Genomic DNA, 7,337 nt, shown 5'->3' with positions numbered 1-7,337 from the left:
GTGCCAGTGGGCTGCTCTATTGACAATTAATCTTTGTCAGCAATTCTCTTCTTGTTTTCTCATTTCAATTATAGGGGATATCTGGAATTGATTCATCGTCATATCATATAGGCAACACTAATCATCGCTTTCTAACCAAGGGGTAAGAGTTTCTTGCTATTTTGGTATTGCAATTTGGATAACATAGCCCACACTAATTATAGGTCACGTGAGATTGAACTTCCCATGAGCTGTAATCTGCTGTTTTACACCTTTGTCTGTACGTCGGTATAAGGCTACTCGTCATCTTGTAAAAGAAGATGCGTTTTGTGAGGGTATATCGTTGGACACACTGTTTCTATTTAAGGGTCTTCTTTGGGTGCTTGAAGGCACTTGAATCATATGAATATATTTTGGAATCAGTGAAGATAAGACCCCATATGCACCGCACCGTTCCTTTCATGTCTTTCATATAGGCAACACTAATCATCGCTTTCTAACCTATACGGTGACAAACTATAAGGACTAAATATGTAGTTTACTCATAGTACATGGACTAATAACGAAATTTGAGGTGAGTTAAATCCTTTGTGGTTCTTTGACTCTTAGGTTTCCTATCTCTACTAAGAGGCGGATGTATTAAGTCCTTAGAGAGTAAATTTATGTTATTGTTTTAAAAAATATTAAATTTTAATATAATGTGTTAAGAAAAAATGAAAAATGAAAAAAAAATACATATCCATTACTTTTAAAAATGAAAAAAAATTACATATCCATTACTTTTAATAAGATAATATTTAAATTTTAAATCTCAATTTTTAAATTTCTGAAGTCATTACCTTCAGCAACATACAAAAAAAAAATGGGGGATACACTGGAGAGTGGTGTGACCCAGTAGGAGATGAGTTTTAGGATCATGTGAAGGACATTCATATGTCACGTTGTGGGGACTAAGATCCACTTTTGTTCACATGGCTTTGGCCCTACCAATTTCATTTTAAACCACTCAACTAGCTTAATACTCCAAGACTCCTTTAACCTTTATACTTCAAAAAGATTTTCCAATTATGATTTTAATCTCTTTATTACGTTAATATAATCGATCTATCTAATTTTATAACGTTATTAATATATTTGAACTGATAATCTTTCATTTACACAGTTAAACTACACGAAAATTCAATCAATTATATTAAGTAAATAAATGACTAATAGGTGTCCAAACTTTTTTTCAATAATTCAGGTGCATAACGTTACAAATGTTATCACTTTGGGTGCCGGACGTGAAGTTAAACATCGATTGGACGTCGATTGACTCATGTTATAATGACTTTTCATGGGATTATCGGTCATCGAGTGAAGGTGAAGTCGAGTGGAGGCTCATCGACAGAAAAAGGGCGATAGTTGATGTGAGTTTAGAGCTTAAAATTAGAGTTTTAAAATATTTGAGTTTTTTTAAATATAATAATTTTTTAATTTTAAATAAATTTTTTAAAATTACTAGAATGTGACACTTGACCTTTAACGGTATAATTTAACAACCGTTATGACCGAGACACCTAAAATAATAACGTTTATAATGTTAAACACCTGGATGAATCAAAAAAATATGAAAATCTATTGAAAAAGAAATATAGTTTGGATATTTATTTTCTAATTAAGCCTTAAGAAAATAATAAAGTGGATTATTATTTTACGTAGAGAAAGAAAGAAAAAATCTAAAACATATATATCTAAGTAACATTTAGCATATTTAAATGATCCTAATTTTTTTATAAGAATAAATAATTTTATTCAAAATAGGAAATATCCTAAATTATAATAGAAATTTACAATCACAAAAATTAAGCACATAATTAAAAAAATCCTATAATATTTGAAACAAAACTAGCAAATTAAGACTACATAATGACCATACAAGAAAGATTAAATCTAACTAAGAAACTCGAACAAAGATAGATACAAACAGATTTGATCACATCGACAAACGAACCACAAAAGGGGATGAAACTATTGAAAGATCACTAATAAACTGCAAATCAAACTCGAGTGACGTGAAAAGCTATCTACGAACGCAAATCGGGTATCTAAATCCAATCTGAGGGTCCAAAGCAGAGAATATCAACAATATATCAGATAAGCGTCATCTTGATCAGTCGTGACAATGTCAAATCAACCCTTAGAAAAAAAGATAAATAAAAAATGACCAAAGAACCGAAAAACATATCAAAAAGCATAAGAAAACGTGCCGTAAATACAGATGACAATGTGCAACACATGTAGACTTATTGAAATCAAAAAAACAAAAGAAAACAGATATGATATAATAATAATAATAAAATATTAGAGGTCGACAACCAACATTAAAGTTAATGTCACTACCGAAAATGATCCTAACTTTAATCTCTAAATAGAACACATTATTAAAATCCACTTGTGAAATATTTTTTTACCACCAATGTATAAAATGGCTTTGAAAAAACAAGGTGTAACCTCAATGGTGAATGATATTATTAATTGAGATCTATTAATAACACTAACAAAATGGATGATTAAATTATATAAAAACAATAGACAAATATATTAATAGAGGGACTAAATCTCAAATTTTAGCATGGTACAACACAAGCGGAGCTAGAAGGGTTGGCAGGGCTTTGGGCTTTGGGCTCCCAAAATGGTATAATTTCTCTTTAGTCCATCGAGAATTGTAAAATCAAAATTTAATACAATGATTAAATTGCACTCTGGTCCTCCTAAAAATTAATAATTTTGACTCCTAAACACAATTTCTACCTTCACCCCTGAGCATAAGGACTAAAATCATAATTGAACCTTTAAAAAGACTGAATTCCATGCAAGACATGCATTGACCAAAATTGCTTAATATTGAAATGAAAATAACTGTAGATCTAATTTTAAATTGTTTCGTGTCAAACAAAGCAAAACGTCCAGTTAGATTATAAATCCTTAATTGATATAATCTTAAACTACAAGGTAACATGTTGATTGTCCTAATTTATTAACATAAATTAATATTAGTTGTATTTTTTTCACACCATTAGTAATAGTAATTTCACTTAATGACTTATATAATTAATGAATTGTTAGCCTAAGTCATTATTAATGATTTATGTTAACAAATAATGATTTTAGCTCGACTAATATTATCATTGGTACATTGCATAGGAAGACATAAATTAAACTATAAATTATAGAATAAGAATAAATTTAATAATATTTGTTTCCGTCCGTTCTATTATCATTTGTATTTGCAGAGGTAATTTTTTTCATAGGATACTTCAAAATTCTTAAATAAAGCTGTCCTTAATTATAATTAACATAAACTTAATGTTCAAAATAATATATTAAATACCCATAGGAAAAATATCCTAAGAACAATTGTCAACAAAAGCTCATAACTAATGAAAAGAAAACAATATATACTTTTGAGTCAATAATCATATGAAATTTTGTATCATGTATGATGATGTATGCAGATATTCTATATCACATATAATTGAGTCTATTTTTGCATCTATGTGGGGAAGGTGTCTTTAATTAGATTCAAATTAGTGAATAATTAATTCTTAGATAACTTAATCTCTAGTTCTAATTTATGGCTAAACAGCTGGGGTGTGGGACAATCAAAAGGACGGTCCAACTCCAAGAACCAGGAGATAATGAACACTACAACAAAACTGGCTTTTGCAGTTTTTTACCTATAGCGGCGTTTTTAAGCGCCGCAAAAAACACTTGAAGCGTTATGACAAACGCCGCAAAAAGCGCACTAAAGTTCGCGGCGTTTGTTAATGAAAAACGCCGCAATCCGCGTTTGTTAAACAAACGCCGCAATACGTAATGATATTTAGTGGTGTTTGTCTTACAAACGCTGCAATAGGTATTGATATTTAGCGGTGTTTTTATCACAAACGTCGCAATAAGTGTTGAGATTTAGTGGCTTTTTTTTATGAAAATGCCGCTAAAATTCTGGTATTTAGCGGCATTTTTAGGATACAAACGCCGCGATAGGTCTGGTATATAGCAGCGTTTTTATGATACAAACGCCGCTAAAGGTCTGGTATTTAGCGGCGTTTTTAGGATACAAACGTCGTGATAGGTCTAGTATATAGCGGTGTTTTTAAGATACAAACGCCGCTAAAAGTTGGTATATAGCGACATTTTTATAAAAAAAAACGTTGCAATAAGTGTTAATATTTCGTAGCCTTTTTTGATACAATGCCGCTAAATGTATGATATATTACGGCGTTTTTATTACAAACGTCGCTAAATAACACAGAATTTAAACAATTAAAAATTTATTATCGATTACCCCAAATCTGTTTTTTCAACCTGTTTCATTATCCAACAAACATGACATCAATAACATCAAACTCTATATCAATAACAAGCAACATCAAATTCAATATAATAAATAAAAGTTCTCATTAACGTAATATAAGTTCAGTTAAACACGGTTCAATAACATTAACAGAATGCTGATAACATAAATGAGACTATGATGGATTTTGAGGTTGAGTTTTCTGTATCATCTGCATCATATCATTATATCGTTTTTCAAATTCTTCACATCTATGCTGATATGATGCTTCTCTCTATGCTGCAGCTATTTTCCTTGCTTCATTTTCCGCTTTCATGTTAGCAATTTGTTGATCTATATCAACCAACTTTTGTTTTAAACGACTAACTTCTAATTGGGAAGATTGAGACTGTGATGACATGTACTGTGATGAACTAGATCCAAAATATTTGGTGGGAGTAACAAATGATCCTTGACAGCGCACCCGGCCATATCTTTCAGGACACAAAACGTCATTAATAGCTCGGTTTTCAATGCCATCATCATTAACAAGACCTTGACTCGAACCAGTAGCGTGATACTCCGCCCTTTTCTCCCTCAATTTTTCTTAATAATAAAGTGAATAAAAATTAAAATAAAAAATGTCATGGTACAAATATAAATAAAGTTAGGTAAATTTAAAACATCTACCCAATAAACGTACCATAATTTCTACAGCTTCAACAGTCATAGGAGTGTCATCCTTCTTCGTATGTGTCATGTCGAATAGTTGAATTCAGCCAACTTTAGAACTAGATGTATTTTCCTACAATGCACCATAATATAATTACTATGAGTTAGTATGTACATGGAATACGAAAAACAATGCCAATAATCTATAATACCTCCTCATTAGCTATACAAGCAAAGCTCTTCGATCCAGCAATGTGCGTAAACTTTTGTTGTTGCCTACTAGCAACGCCAACATGCTCTCGGTCCTACAATGTCAAACAACCACTTTTAATGATGATTTATAATTCGTTACAATTATTAATGAAAAATACATCATACGTGTCCTTTTTGTGAACTCCAAAATCTGATTGCATCTTCCCATTGGTACCTGAGCATTTCAGGTGGGGCTGTTTGCAGCTTTTCTTTTAGGCTGAGATCATTCTTGAAGTATTTCTTCTTTAAGGAGCTCTTGTGGTCCCTCCATCTCTTCCCTAACGCTTGCTTCACATAATCGTCAGAGACCTCTAAAGAAAATTTCCCTTATACAACAAATAAGTGTGCACCGTAAGAATACATTAATATTGAATTTCTATAGAGTATATACTAATGATGACATTATTACCTTAACAAAATCTAACACCTGATTTTTGTTACTATTAGGCATTTCGCGCCATGACTCATAATTGATCGGTAACAGATTCACATTACGTCCAACTATGCCTAAGTAACCTGCTAGAAGACGTGCTTCTGGCCCAATGGTTTATTATTGCAGGAAATATCAGCATTGGTGTAGTTAATTATTATAGGTAAACTATATTCATTGGTGTAGTTAATTATTCTAGGTAACCCATTCTCCTTGGTGTAGTTAATTATTATAGGTAAACTTTTTTCCACCTTTTTTCAATGAAAAGAAGGCCAAAGATTTTCCACCTAATCTAAATACAACATACTTCCAGCACAACTGTAGCCTGCAGGTCAGACTAAACTCAAGCATAAATACAACTCAAAATTCTTTTTAACTCCCACATCCAATTTGAAAAACAAGACCATGTCGTTCTATAAAATTCAAAGAAAGAGGCCTGCCAGAAATGTAATTTCAAAAAAAAGAAAACAGATTGAAGTGCCATATACTTTTTAAATTTGCTCATGGTGTTATATTGGAGCACCATAAATAATAAACCTAAAGAGGGCCACAATGAAATTCACGAACCATGCTATTTACTCCATAAATGAGAAATTGTACGTTCTTTCCCAATATTAACATCTTCACTTAAACGCATTAAATCATTTGTCAACATTTGCAAAACATGTATGTTTCAATTACCAGGGAACCAAATAAAACCAAAGTGGTGAGAAACACAAGTAAATGAGAAAGAAAACACCAAGAGGAAACATAGTTTAGTATGCAAGAGACAAGAAATGCATTAAATACATTGCAGTTTTTAATTTGAATCAAGGGGGAGTGTTGGAGAATGATTCAAAGTCATCCTATTTTTAGTATTGACTGTTGTGGTTCCTTGTTTTTCTGATTTTCTTGTTATTTACGTGCACATGAGGTAATGTTAAAGAATGAGAAGAATGGAGTGGTTCTGGAGTTGGAGGATAACTGCTGCTAAAGATTACATGAATAAGAGCATAATTTACATAAAGCGGAAGGATTTAGATGTAAACTGCTGTCGAAAGAAGACAAGAGGAAACATAACCCTAACAACTAGTACATGACAAGCATAATAATTGTACCTTATGGAAGTTGAAGATCAAGTCCAACTCACAGACCTGGATATAAATTAATTCAAATCAGATAAAACATACTGCAATATAAATAATTCAAATAACAGTTGATTTTAAGTTCACTCACACTGCCAGAGTATCGATCAAGTATCTCAACAAAATGATGAATGATTTCTAGAACCTCTAATTCATTGGGCAGGACAAAAACGCAGATGCAGAAGTCAAGACTAGCATATCTGCAAAATCTACTCATAAATCAGTTGATAAATATTTGAAATGGTAAAATAGATTACTCATAAAAGGAGACTCACTAACAGATAGTAGTATTACCTTTTGTTTCGAACTTTAAACCCTCTCCAATCCACAAAATTACAGAGTTTGGGCCCCCTAGAGAGAATCACTCCACCGAGCTCACGGATAACCTTTTCAGAATGCATTTCATAAAGCATTAATAAAATGAAGGCAAGAACGACATAAAAAAACACCGATAAAGTACTAAAGATAAAGAAAAATGCACCAGAATCTTATCAATGTGCAAACTTTATAAATCTAATCAATGTTGTCCACCACTTCACGAGCCTCTAAAGTAAGTTTTCAA

At 31.7% G+C, this 7,337-nt stretch overlaps 1 long non-coding RNA gene across 1 annotated transcript; it reads left to right on the top strand.

Moving 5' to 3' along the window:
• The first annotated feature begins 1,603 nt into the window (after positions 1-1,603).
• LOC120147956 lies at positions 1,604-6,683 on the top strand. Its single transcript, XR_005518328.1, has 3 exons — positions 1,604-1,615; positions 2,349-2,353; positions 6,565-6,683. It is a non-coding gene; the product is annotated as an uncharacterized LOC120147956 (long non-coding RNA).
• Positions 6,684-7,337: the final 654 nt, after the last annotated feature.

Source organism: Hibiscus syriacus, unplaced genomic scaffold, assembly GCF_006381635.1.
Source record: "Hibiscus syriacus cultivar Baekdansim isolate YM2019G1 unplaced genomic scaffold, ASM638163v2 tig00110945_pilon, whole genome shotgun sequence".
NCBI lineage: Eukaryota > Viridiplantae > Streptophyta > Magnoliopsida > Malvales > Malvaceae > Hibiscus > Hibiscus syriacus.
Note: the sequence above shows the minus strand (reverse complement) of the source record. Positions and strands in the feature narration are given on the sequence as shown.